The following is a 14,325-nucleotide window of genomic DNA, read 5'->3' on the forward strand; positions in this document are numbered from 1 at the left end:
ACGTTGGTCAAACTTCTCAACTACTTAAGTTTAGGATCACTCTTCATAAAAGTGATTTACGAATTTATCCAGACCGTTGAGCATTAGCTAAATATGTCAGTTTCACGGGTCATTCCATGTATTTTGATAATACCAGCATTCTTCATCATGAAAATAACATTTTCAAAAGGAAATTTATCCTACTTGAAATCTCCTACATTTTCGTTAATAATTTCTCTATTAATGTTAAAGGTGATATCAAAACTGAGTAATACATATCATCTCTTACTCAGATCAGATACAAGCCATGTATCGAATTTACACGATTCCAATTGACTGAGAATACATAGTTAGGATTAATAATAATAATTACAAGGTAAAATACACTAACAAGGTCCGACATTCCTCATTACATGTCATTAACTTTTGGTTGCTGGTTTTGTTCAAAATTTAAATAATAAAAAAAATCACTAATAATAATATATAATTGATATGTTGCCAGTAGAAGATTTTTAAAAATGTTGAATTTTTTTGTAGAAAATTGTGACCTTAATGTTCATTGGATTTCACCCCACATGGGCTGATATACATTTTATGATATAGTGTTGATAAAGACTTGGGATACCTGTCGAAACGTCAACTTATGAACAAATAAAAAGCGTGAAAGTTTTTTTGTCAATATATATAGCTATATATATATATATATATATATATATATATATATATATATATATATATATATATATATATATATATTTATATATTTATATTTTAAAAATTTTTTTTTATAGTGAATATTATTAAAAATATCTCACCGATTTGACTTGATTCCCTTGGTATAAACCCCTAGTGAAATAATAATGGCATTATCGTGGTGATAATCGCCTAGCGTTACAAGTGCAAACTGTAATTCTCTAATCTCAATACACTTATATGGATTCCAACACGAGTTTTAGTGCTGTGCCGTCAAATGGCTTTCTGAATCTCGGCCATGTTTTAATTATCGGGTGAATATAGAGAAAAGAAGCACTATAAAACAATTACGGCAAGGAATAACGTTGTTGAGTCAAAAGTAATGGCATTATACAGTGTATCAAAACAACAAAAAATATACTTAGAAAATGATTTTAATTTTTAATTTATTTTGTTCACCGGTCACCAATAAAAGAATATTATTAAAATAGAGAATATATATTCGCTCCGGCCATGTATTAATTAGAAAACGTAGTTTAAAAACACCTTTACGAGGTACACAACAAATAATAATGACTAGCCGGGGACAGCGTAAATAGAGAATGTTGTCTTCATAAGCAGGTACTTTAATACATCTTATATACTAAAACGCTAAGCCCTTTTCTTGTCCACCACTTTACTCAAAAACCATATTAGATAATTAAAATATTTTTTCGGAATATTATTAGTATTACCTATGAGATTGTCAAGATATACTTTTGGTACAAAAATTTACTTCCGGTTTTGAGATGACCGGAAGTTAAAATTTACTTTAAGTTTTAGACCCCACAATGTATATATGGATTGAAAAGTCTCGTCGAGACAAATCTAAATATGTACTTCCAGTTGCGATCCGATACTGGAAGTGACCCGAAACGCGCATAAAACGTCAAGATAGAGCAAATCTGACACCGGATTCGTGATCAGCATGCAAAACTAACTGCTAAATGATATCCATGTCGACATTTGATGAACTAAAAATTGCATTCCGGTTTTGAGGTCGACTTCCGGTTTCGTTTTTATTAGTCAAATCAATAGAGAATTCAACGTAGAGTTCAAAAATGTAAGTTCACGAAATTATCATTTATAGTTTTTGAGTTATTGATAAAAATATTTTTACTTCCGGTCATTGTATATATTGTATATTTTTCTCGCAAAATAAAAATTTCATTTAAAAAACTCGATGTCGAGTTGGTCCGCTAGTTCTATTATTAAAATTTTTAATAAATTTCCAAAGGTAACTATTTAGGTAACTACAAAGTTTCTCAAACTTAGCTCAGCTCTTCAGAGATATACAAAGTAACAACTTTAACTATTTATCCACTGGAAAGCCTATATATTGGCTTACTGATAGAAACAAAGTACCTGATCTGCTCGATTTCTGTGTTACCAAAAGCATCTTAAAAATATTTCTGTCTGCAAAGTCATGTTTTGACTAATCTTTTGACCACTCCCTAGTTCTAATAACGATAAACTCTGAAACAGTTATTAGAGGCAATCCAAAGTTTTTCAGTAATAACTATACTAACTGTGACCAATTGAGAACCATATTTGATGAAAAACTGCAACTAAACATCCCACTAAAAACTAGTTCCCAAATTGACGCAGCCATAGAACATTTCACCCGATCAGTACAGCTATCTGCACGGCGATCTACGCTTAATCAAAGAAAACATATATATTACAATAACTATGACTAACCAACACTCAGTGAAGGTGAAATCGCTAACAAAAGAAGACTTAGGAAAATATGGCAAAGAACAAGGTCACCAAGAGATAAAGAAATCTTAATAGAGCAATGATGAAACTGAAAAGAACTCCTAAGAATAACAAGAATTTGGCATTAACAACTACCTTAAAAACATAACGGCGACCGCTTCAACAGAATAATCAATATGAAAGGCTACAAAAAAATTAATAGATTCCAACTCCTAATCCACCCAATCCGTACAGGAAATGTTAACTGGGTCAGAACTAACCAGGAAAAGGCTGAAACGCTTGCTAACCACTAAGCCAGCTTTTTTCAACCACACTCTCGAGGCTGAACCTTAAAAAAGGCTATATTAATAACTTCCTGGAAAGTCTATTCCAGCTTGAAATCCCACTTGCAAATTGTAAAACCAACCAAGTCAAAGAAACCATTAACATTAAAATGAACCAAAAAAAGTCTTCTGGTCACGATCTCATTACGACTACAACACTAAAAGAATTATCCACCAAAGGGCTAAAGTTTTTAACAGAAGCTAGCGAAAGTTAAACTCATCCCAAAGCTTGGGAAACCTCTGAATAGTGCCACCTCCTATAGACCAAAAAGTCTGTTGTCAAATCCAGGAAAACTACTTAAAATGCTTTTGAAAAAGTCAAGACCTTGAAGACCAACTGTGTTGTTCTGCGGCATTTTTAGATATTTCCCAGGCATTTGATAAGGTCTGGCACACTGGCCTCCTTTATAAAATCAGAAACTTTCTACCTGTTCTAACCATTTCCTGATTCTTCAATTTTACCTACAAAACCGACAATTCTTCGTGACACAGTAGATACTGAGTCACTACTGAGTAGTGACTGAAGCTACTCGATAATTATACCTATTCTCAAACCTAACAATGCACGAACTAAAATTTCCTCATACAGACACATCTCACTCATCAATTTAATGTGCAAAATTATAAAAAAATAGTTAATAAAATATTGCTATGGATATTAGAAAGAAAATCGCCTCCTGGTTAACAAGCAGAGTGGAATTCAACAAAATCGAACTACTGCTTATAATCTCATTGATTTAGAGTCTGAAATTCTTGAATCTTTTGTTAAAAAACAGGATACTATTGCAGTGTTCATAGGTATTATAAAAGAATTTGGTACAGGAAGAAAAAGTGCAACTTGTAACATGGTACTTTCAGAGTCATTCGATACGCGAAGTAATTGATTTATTTATTGTTGCCTTCGAAAATAGACCCCCAACAAGTGTTACAACAGTTAAAAATACTATTAAACATTTTCAAACTTCGGGATGTGTAAACAGTTCTAAAAAGCAGGAGGTTTATTTCCAACAGGATGGGTGTTCGGCTCACAACTCTAGCGCAACTATTGACTTCCTCAATCAAACGTTTCCTGATCGACTGATAAGTAGGTACACGTGGTACAATTAAATGGCCCGCTAGATCCTGATACTTAGCGTCTAACGATTTCTTTTTTTGGGGTTTTCTCAAAGAAAACATTTATAGGCATTAGTTTGAAAGGACCACAAACCTAGTCGAATTAAGGGCAAAATTCATTTCTCTGCAAGCATTACACCAGTCCTACTCCAAAATATGAGGAGAAATCTGTATGACGGATTTGGTTACTGTTTAATACAAGGAGGTGGAATATTTGAGCCCTTAATTTATTAACCTTCTTTCCTAATTTTTATTTTTTGTTAGGTACATTTTACGAAGTTTGTAGGTTCTTAATTCGGTAGTATTTTTTATGTTTAAGTTTGGAAGAATTTGATTGTTTTTTTTTTATTTAAAAGTACAAACGATTCTTATTCTGATTTATTTCTTCTTTCTTGTCTTAAGCTCTTAATTCCTATGGTCAACAAAACAATGTCGTTAACTGTATATGCAAATATACATGCTCCAACAGAAAAAAAAAGAGAAGAAGTTAAAGATAAATTTTATAAAGAATTAGAGTCATTCTTTGAAGAAATGCCCAGACAAGATATTAAAATTATTATAGGCGACGCCAATGCAAAAGTCGAAAGAGAATACATATATAAAAATATAACAGGGTGTGAAAGTAGACATATGAATACAAATGATAATGGTCAAAGATTGATTACATTCACAATTGAAAACAGGATCAAAATAATGAGTACGCATTTTAGGAGAAGAAATATATAAAGGAACGTGGAATATTCTAGGATCAAATGATCAATGAACTAATCAAATAGACCATATATTAATACAAGAGAAACTCGCCAATTTAATAACAAATGTGAAAACGTGCAGGGAAGCTGACGTAGACCCAGATCATTTTTTGGTTAAAATTAATATGAGAGAAGCAATAATTACGAGGCATAAACGGAAAAAGAAAGTGCAACGTAAATTTAATATTGAAAAACTGCGAAAATTTGAGGTAGTGCAGGATTATCAAAAGGATATACAAGAAACCTACGCCAAACAATATAGTACTACTGTGAGTAACATAGAACAAAAGTTCTTGAAAATGACAAACATTACAAAGCAAGCAAGATAACAATGGCAGAGATAGACCAGCCACGTCATCGGATCAACAAGTGAAATCTCAGGAAAAAATTGTAGAATTGATGAATAAAGACATTAATATTTCAAACAAAACTTAATATTTATAGTAAAATATCTTATGTAAATGTAGATATGTCGCTAATAACCATAGAGATTTATGCGAATATGTTTGTAAAATAAAAAAAATTCAGACATCCTGTATTTGTTTAATCTTTCTAAGCTGTCAATGTATCGGCGCCGGCACAAATAATCGTCGACTGATTTTCATTTTCATTTTCAAGCTTTTAAGCGATGTTTTGTCGGTGTTCATCTATTTTGCGTTTTTTTAATGGTGTGTGTTTAAAATAATGCCATTCGTTTGTTTCTTGAAACATCGGTTTAGTAGCAATTTTTTAGTTTATAGTAGGCGAGTGCCAATTATCACGGACTGAAATTGTTGGTAAGTTTTTATTGGACGTTTATAGTTACACCATATTCATATTGAAGGTTTAACAGGTTGATATTTTAACCAAAAATAGACAAATGAATGTCTATTTTTATTTATTTTTATATATTTTTTTTTATTTAGCTTTACGTGTCTCGACAGCGTAGGTCACTGACACAGGTACAATTTTATTACATTACATTACAAGAATATACAGTAACATTACAATCGATAAACTACTACTACTATCGGTTTACAGCGTTCTCCGACGCCTTCCGACTCCTAACCGCCATTCTTCTCTATTCAGCCATAGTCCTGGAGGGATTTCTCTTTCCTCTAGTTCTTTTTCAGACAATCGATAAAGATGTACATTAAATACATTAAAAATTGGTACATTAATGGTCAAATTCTAAACTACGTTTCTTTTCTAAATTTCCTGGTAAAGCTTGGTTTCGTAGAGGAAATTAGTAAAGTTTTGGAATTTATCTGGCGAGCTGAATTTTGTAGATTTCGACTCAAAAGATTATTTTTTCCTTCGTTGTTAAAGTGGAGACAGTCTACGAGAATATGTTTAACAGATAGAATATTACCACAGTGTGTACATGAAGGTGGATCTTGGGAAGTCAATAAATGTTTATAAGTTAGTCTTGTATGGCTGATTCTAAGTCGGAGAATTAAGATTTTGTTTTTTCGTGTCATGGAGGAAACTCAAGCTTTTTAACGCTGGGATGGATATCACGAAGCTTGGAAGGGATTTTATTCCAGTGATCTTGCCAAGATATTTGGATGATATTTTTAAAATACGACTGTAAATCTGTATGCAGTTGTATGTTTTCAGTCTCCATATCAGAAGACGAGGCTTGTTTTGCAAAGAGGTCGGCTAGTTCATTATCAGAGATTCCTACATGAGGCGGCATCCAGATCATGGTTATGGATATTCCCATTGAGATTAAACTATCGAAAGAGTTTTGAATAGCTTGAACCAAAGGATGTTCCGCGTACATACTTTTGAGAGAATAGATAGACTCTAAAGAGTCTATACATATTGCTACTTTTTTATGTTCTGGAGATATAATTGTAGCTTGGAAAATAGAGAATAATTCAGCAGTATGTATGCAGCAGAAGAATGGAAGATTACAAAATATCAATAAATCTGTGTTCAATGTTACAGCACATCCGACAGCTATAGGACTCTTAGAAGCATCTGTGTATAAAATCTGGTCAAATTTGTTGTTTACAATTAATTCTTTAAAGGTTTGCATTAGAAATTATGGATTTGTCTGATGCTTATCATAATTAGTTAACAAGAGATTAAAATCTGCTATCAATTTATTTTAGGGAGGTTTAGGTGATATTAATATTTTAGTCGTGGCTGAAAGATCGATATTATTCAGATGTGGTGAAAGATACTGTGGCATAGATTGCACTTTAATAGGAGAAGGAGAGTTTAAAAGGTCATTACTTAATAATTTATAAGCTGGGTTTTCGGTATTAGTTGAGATGAGATTCGAAACGAATATTTTAAAAGGAGTTGCCGGCGATGTAGCCAGAGGGGAAGTTTATTAGCTTCTCTGTATAAACTCTCTACGAGGTTTGACCTGAAGGTTCCAAGGCATATTCGAAGTGCAGTGTTGTTGTGTACAGAATAGAGAAGTTTTAAATCTGATGGGCTAGCTGACATATAAACATCTGAAGCAAGGAGTCTTCGTCTGCACCCCAATGATGATTGGACAGAGATTTTATTATGTTGAGATTTGTCATGCACTTAGTTTAGACTAATTTACAATACATACAAGAACGCAACTATGTAGGTGAAACTACATAAAAACACGGATCATATCTCAATCGTTCAAAAGTGCTCAAGATAGAGCACAATGGACAAAAATAAGGGAGACCTATGTTCAGCAATAGACGCAAAGGGCTGGATCATATTGATGATAATGATTTACTCACTTATTCCTAATAAGTGAATCCGTTTGATCTTTTTATGAAGATGTCTTGTTTGACCTTAACTTTTTATTATTTTATTAATTACCAATAAAACATATTTGTAAAAAAAAAATTTTGCGATACTTTATGTAAGAAAATAATAGCATCGGGTCTGACAGACCCGGCGCGAGTACTTACGTCTTCTACATGAGAGCGAGTGGTAGCAGGTTAAACTGTACCAATCCTTTAATATTTGTAGAGCCAATTAAATATAAAATTTAACATCTTACTGTGTTTTTCTGTTTGTACGATTTACTACATATTCCTTTACTAAAAGTACTTTATCAATTACCAATTAATACACAAGTTCCACATATAAAACCTCTGACCAGCATTTATGTTACCTAGTTTCCAATAAAAATGTGCACAACTCCGTCATAAATCACTATTTTTATTTATAAAAAAAACTCTGCTCACAAACAGAGTCTCCAAATATTTAAAGACAAACATACTGGCAGATATTTGAAATAGCGCAAGTCCAAATGGCTACCGGCACGTAGTTTGCGCCGCATGCTCTCCTGTTGTAGGTTTCTGCCTTTTGGGCCAAGCAGTCACTCACCGAAGTCGTACGAGGGACGATTTAACCGCGACAAACGCTCGTATGGACTAATAAATAGTGAGAAATTGTTGTTTTGGACACTAAAATGTACAAAAGTGTCTGATTTGGTCGAGGTTTTAACTTGTGGGGAAGGTAGGTTCAGTCAAAAATAGCTACACTGAGAAAAAGTTATATCTAGCGATGTTTTTATCCATTAGAATCGTTATAATTCGAATCTGAAAGTTAATGAAAGAAAGACGATATTTTCTTTAAAGGAAAGCTTTGTAGTTAAAGTATTTATCACAAATAAACAGTAGAACAAAATATTTTTGAACACTATTTTTCTATAGATTGTTAGCATCGGTCAACAAACTCACAAATCTCCAGTTTTTTACAGTAAAATAAGAGCCTTTTAGCCGCTTGTCTGTATACAAGAAAAGTTTGATTATATTTTTAATTATGAATGTAGTTCATTACACAATAGATTTGTACTCCCCTACTAATTGCTCGTTCTCCTTTCTTGTGCGTTATCACTTTGAGATGTATTTTTTTAAAATTAATATGGTTAGTTCCAAGCTCCTCATTAGATTAGTGGCGATAATAGTCGTAATGTTTCTTCTTCTTTTTCTATACTACAGGGATTAGTATTAGTCTTTGTCTCTTTCATCTTCACTAGGGTATTATGACCATCATTTTTGAGTCATTTCTACATCGCTCTTGCCCTGTGGATTGTAGTTGAGAATTTTTTGAGTTTTCGTTTGTCATCCTGCAAATCTGTCTTTAATTAATTTTATAACCAATTATTTTGTCGTTTATAGCCTATAACTTATACATTTAGCTCATTAATGATGTCTTCATAACGTAAAGGAACGGCGATAATTTTATAAAATTTAATCTTTTCGGTTTTATGATGTAATGTATTTATTGTAAGTACTAGATATTGCTTGAAATTGATATATTATGTTTTTATCTATACTGCTCTTGTATTCCTAACTTATATTGTAACCCAATAATAGGGCGCTTAGGTGAGTGTGTCGATCATGTTGTACACCGCAATATTCTACTGATTTCCAGTTTGTGACGACGTGCTCAATGTATTTATTAAAAATGGTGGGGGAAATGCCACAGCCCTGTCTCACTCCTCGGTTAATTTCGATTTCTTCTGTACTTTTCTCACCAGTTTGTCTGCTATATGGAAAATATTCCATTTTCCTTTGCTTACTTTGGCATTGAAATCAACCATAATAATAAGTTTTTCATGTTTTTTAATATATTTTAATACTCTAACATAATTACAAGAAAGTTGTATCAATTTATTAAAGGAACGAGAAGACATTCATGGTTTATAAATCTTGAACATCACCAATAACCATACGTTTAGAGCGGAAGTCTCTAAAGTGTAAAGCGGTTTTATTTTTATGACTGCCAACCTTCGAAACCAAAGCAACACTGCAAGAAAAATTAAAAGAATAAAATGTAAGCAGTCTTTTAATTGAAATCTTACTGTTTTTTCGAAAGTTAGTAAAGTAGTGTCATGAACAACTAAAGTAGTATTATTATTGCTACGTAGTTAATATGCAAAAAATAAATTCTCCAATAGATAGTTTTCAAAGTATGCAATGATGATTTTACTTTGCCTAATATATGTTATGTTGTTTAATCAATGATAATTAACCAGTGAATTTTGTTCCGCTATAAAGTTTCGTGCTTAACTTTTATTATTTCTAGGTTTGAAAGTCAATCAATTATTAACAGATAAATAAGAATGCAAATTGAATTGGCATGTTAGGATATGCTCACTAACATATGTTTTAGTATTACTGCCTTACGTATGTTTATATAAAAAACAAATGACGTTGGTTGTTAGTTAAATATACCTAATTATGGTTTTGTACCTACGTGCATGTCCGCTAATGCTGAAGTAGCTAATATTATGAATGAATACACATGAATGAATTGATTTTTTTATACTTTTTAAATACGAAACGAATTTTAACGTTACAATGTAATTTTTGTTTAAGATTTAAATTTTTGATAAAAAATTCCGGTAAAACTATTCAAGAATACTAGTCAGAGATTTGATCTCTATAAAGGAGACGAAAAAGCTGAATTTTGCTGAGAATGTCCATTTTTGGGGCCCCAAAAAGATGCAAAAAAGTTTTTCACTCCTACTCCCGGGCTTTCTCCTAAAACCCTCCACATAGTGGACAACAAACGGGAAGTATCGATTTACCATGAATCTGTACACCATAAAAAAACGTTTCAAACAAGAACTGTAGCTAAGATAGTTTTAAACAACAATGTTTATTAGCATATTTTGAGTAGAATTGATGACAGGTCGATGTTTTTAAATAATTGGGGGGCAAATAATTATGACGATATATGTATATAAGATTTGGATATGTTGACACTTCATCTAGTGAATTAAAAATATAATTTTACCATAAAAAAGGTCAAAATTTTTTATAAAATCAATTTGTTCTGTCGGTTGGTTAGTGATAGATAATTTTTTTTATAAATTATTAATATTCAAGGTCACTGACAAGTTGACGGTTTATATGTCTTTAAATTCACAATAAATGACCAAAATTTACACAATAAGAAACGTTAATATTTCTCGTCTATGTTTTCTCTTTTGTGTTCCCACGGTGTGGGAACTAAAGTTTTGTTAATTATATCGAATGATGTAACCTGGATATGTTCCGTTTAAGTTTTACCACTTCTTCTATGATATCCTTGGTTTATTTTTAAATTTTTCGTTGTATTTGCAACATTGCCTTTTTATGAATTTTATGCTTTTGTTATTTTACTAGCTTCTCCTTTTCTTTCTTTCTTTCTTTTTTTTCTAAGTGTTTAGACTTGTAAACCATAAGCAGTACATACCAAGTTTAACACTCTTAACAAAAGCTTTTCGAAAACCCAACGTTTAAGTAGGATTTTTCCGCTCAGAACTTTCGTAGATTCCAAAATTTGTGCTTGACTTCTGGGTAGCACTTTCCCTCTGTGGACTTTGGTGATTTTTTACAGACCTGTCTGTATTTCCTTTAATTACAATTAAGTCACAACATCACAAACCCTGAACTACCAAAGGTATCCGCATATCAGCCAGGAATATGCGTTCACTATTGTACATCAAGAAATTTACTACCAACGTCTTTGTCACTGAATATATCTCCAAGTACAGAGAAACCTATCTAAAACTTGTACTTGTAAAAAATTTTATATCAGAATCGTCTGCCAGCAAAAATGGAGCGAAATATCAATGATGACATAGAAAGAAAACAATTAATCTCGTTCGTACATGTTATAGTTTATTTTTATGAACGAGAGAGTAATTAGCATAATTTTAACTGGTACCTCCGACCACTCCATGGGCGTGCTCAAGATTAATTGAAAAATTACTTTGAATAATTGTAAAAAATAAATGAATTATTTCAGTGTTATAAAGTGTTATGTGTATGTAAACAAAAGTGACCTCTTTTATCACACACTATATTAGAACTGACTGGCCTACATTAAAAAGGGTTTTAAAAAATTCACATTTTTTTTTAATTTTTAAAAATTACAAAAGAGAAAAAGAGTTTTTAAAACCGTCTAAGGTATGTTAAATAGACGAATAAAAATATTAATATAAAACTTACAGCTACTTGTTACAAATCCAAATCAGATTCAGAAGATGAACTTTCAGAACCAAGGTTTATAATAACTGGCTCGATCATTTTATCAGTAATATTGTCCAGCTTCCACATTTTTTCCTCTTCTTTAATAGTGTGATTTACTGCCTTTTCAAAGTTTTCAGGTTTTACATTATTTACGGCCTCCAAAAACAACTGTTTTACATCATGAATTTTAAAAGTGGTATTTTTTCTTGAAACTTCACTCTTTATCTGTGCCCATACCAGTTCAATCGGGTTTAATTCACAATGATATGGTGGGAATCTAAGTACTGTCATTCCACGATTTTTGGCAATTTCATCAATTTCGTATTTTTTAAATTTTTCTTTATGAAGGGCACACAACGAATAAAGTTCCTTTCTTATAGATCCGGGATGGTACGTAATATTTTTTGAACTCAGCCAATTCTGCAAGTCTTTTTTTAACCACTTGGTTGTAGGCAGTCCTTCTATAAGTCTGGAGTGATAACTTGCATTATCCATTACTATTACACAGTTCTTAGGAAGAAGATCTATCATTTGTTCGAACCATTCTTGAAAGACATCAGAGTTCATGTCTTCATGGTAGTCACCGGTACGAGTTGATTCAAAAGTTAATAAACCACCTTCAACAAAACCGTCTGAACTGCCAATGTGTACTATTATCAGCCTGCGTCCCTTTCCTGATGGTGGGTTTAAACCAGTAGATAAGTTATTTACAAAAGCGTGCCTTTGACTTGTAACAGTTTCATCCTGCCAAAATTTATTTGGTGTATGACCCTCGTTGATCCATGTTTCATCAAGATAAAATATTTTTCTTTTTTGGTTTCTCATTTCCTTTATGGTCTTAGAAAATGTCTTCTTAATATGACAATATCGCTTCTTTCTAATAAAATAGACTTTCTAGGATTCTTTTTCCAGCGGAAGCCTATTTCTTTTAAAAGTTTCCATAACGTACTTCGACTCATTTCTGGGTAATCCTTATCATCTCGAACTGAGACAAGAACTTTATCCAATGTTTGTCTAAAGAAGAATTCATGCACTTTCCGTCGAAGTCCTTCTTTAAAATGATATTCTATTTGAAATTTTGGTTTCCCTGGAGCATTACGTGGCATTTGAAAACTACCACATTTCTCTTCTTTAATAACTCTGTAAATCGTGGATTTCCCAACACCAAGTGTACTGCTAACTAACTCAACGGTCTCATCAACACTTTCACATAAACGTTTGTCTGTAAATGATTTAAAACAATTAAATATTAATGTTTTTTCATTAACTGTTAAAGGACCAATTTTTCGGCGTTTACACGGCACTTCCAAATTTTCCATAACACTAGTATACACAATAAACTGCACCTTGCAACTGAAGTACCGACTTTTAGTGAACTGTTAAGAATTTTGAATACGCCACTTGGACCTTCCTACAAAATGAAAAAACCCACTATCACATTTTCTGTGGAATAAGTTTAGAAGGTAATTATCTAGTCAATTACTGTCGTAGATTCCTGGAATTAAAGAATTAAATGTTTGATTGTTGAAACCCTTACTTCGTGGAATGCACTCATTTCAGATAAAATAAAACGTTTTATTTTATCTAAAGAATTAAACTTTATTTTGCAAATAGGTAGGTACTTATTAAACTTTTATTGGTTATATATAACCAATAAAATAAACATCTTACATTTCTTGCAAATTCATTATTACCTGTTAACCTCCATCACTCTGACACTGGCAACCTTATTTAGGGATTAGTAACCCTCACAACTATTGTATTCTATTCTGCTCCAACCTTTATACCTGGTGGTCATAGTCAATTTAAAATTGTTTTCCTATATACTTCTGTAAACTTGTTGACAAATATCTGTTTTTCATTGAGTCACCCGTATCAACAGTTTAGGGATTTGCATACATAATTTATTGTTTTATTACTCTCTCATACATAAAAATACACTATAAAAGAATGCCAGATTACAGATGGCCTAAAAAGAGTACTGAAATGGATCCCTCCTGAAAGAAAAAAGAGAGGACGACCACGGAGAAGTTAGCGCAACGATATTGATGAAGCAATGGCGGCAAGACTTAGAAGAGGCAACTGCATATGACAGAAAAAGATGGAAATTGGGGGCGGAGAAGCGGCGACAGCCGTAATCAATCCGTTATTAAAAAAAATTATATAACCATTTTTCTTTGCAAGTTAAATCTACAACCTCTTTCCTTAAGTTCCGTAAATTGACAAAAGCCTATCTATCTGAAAGACCATATTATTCAGTGGAAGATTTTCTTAACGAATAACTAAGAAATTACAGTACGTTTAGGTACAAGCAACAAAGTATTTATATATATATTTAGGTACCACATGCAGAAACTTAAATGTATTCGTAAACTAGTTCATAAGGTTTTATTATCATCATCATCATCACGTAGCGCTACAACCCTGGGTGGGTCTTGGCTGACTGTACAACTTTTTTCCAATTTGTTCAGTCTTCCATCAACCTAGGGTCAAATGGAATGTTCATTTTTCGGAGATCTGCTTGGCTGTTATCTCTCCATTGCATTCTGGGACGTCCGAGTGGTCTTTTGCCTGTGGGAATCTCCTCCCATACCAGTTTTACAAGTCTCTCGTTATGTAGTCTGTGCCCGTGGCCTGCCCATCTTAGTCGCTGTGATTTAATTTCTTTGACAATATTTCAAAAAGCAAGGTTTTATTATGCAATTTGCAATTTAATTAAATTTTGCAATGCATTTTATATTTTGTTATCTTTTATTT

At 32.3% G+C, this 14,325-nt stretch overlaps 1 protein-coding gene across 1 annotated transcript in view; it reads left to right on the forward strand.

The window, feature by feature from the left end:
* The first annotated feature begins 5,220 nt into the window (after nucleotides 1-5,220).
* Nucleotides 5,221-14,325, forward strand: part of LOC140436395 (optomotor-blind protein-like) — a 349,186-nt gene continuing 340,081 nt past the window's right edge. Inside the window, 1 exon segment of the mRNA XM_072525156.1 lies at nucleotides 5,221-5,394. The gene's annotated coding sequence lies outside the window, so the exon portion shown is untranslated.

Source organism: Diabrotica undecimpunctata, chromosome 3 (assembly GCF_040954645.1).
Source record: "Diabrotica undecimpunctata isolate CICGRU chromosome 3, icDiaUnde3, whole genome shotgun sequence".
Classification (NCBI taxonomy): domain Eukaryota; kingdom Metazoa; phylum Arthropoda; class Insecta; order Coleoptera; family Chrysomelidae; genus Diabrotica; species Diabrotica undecimpunctata.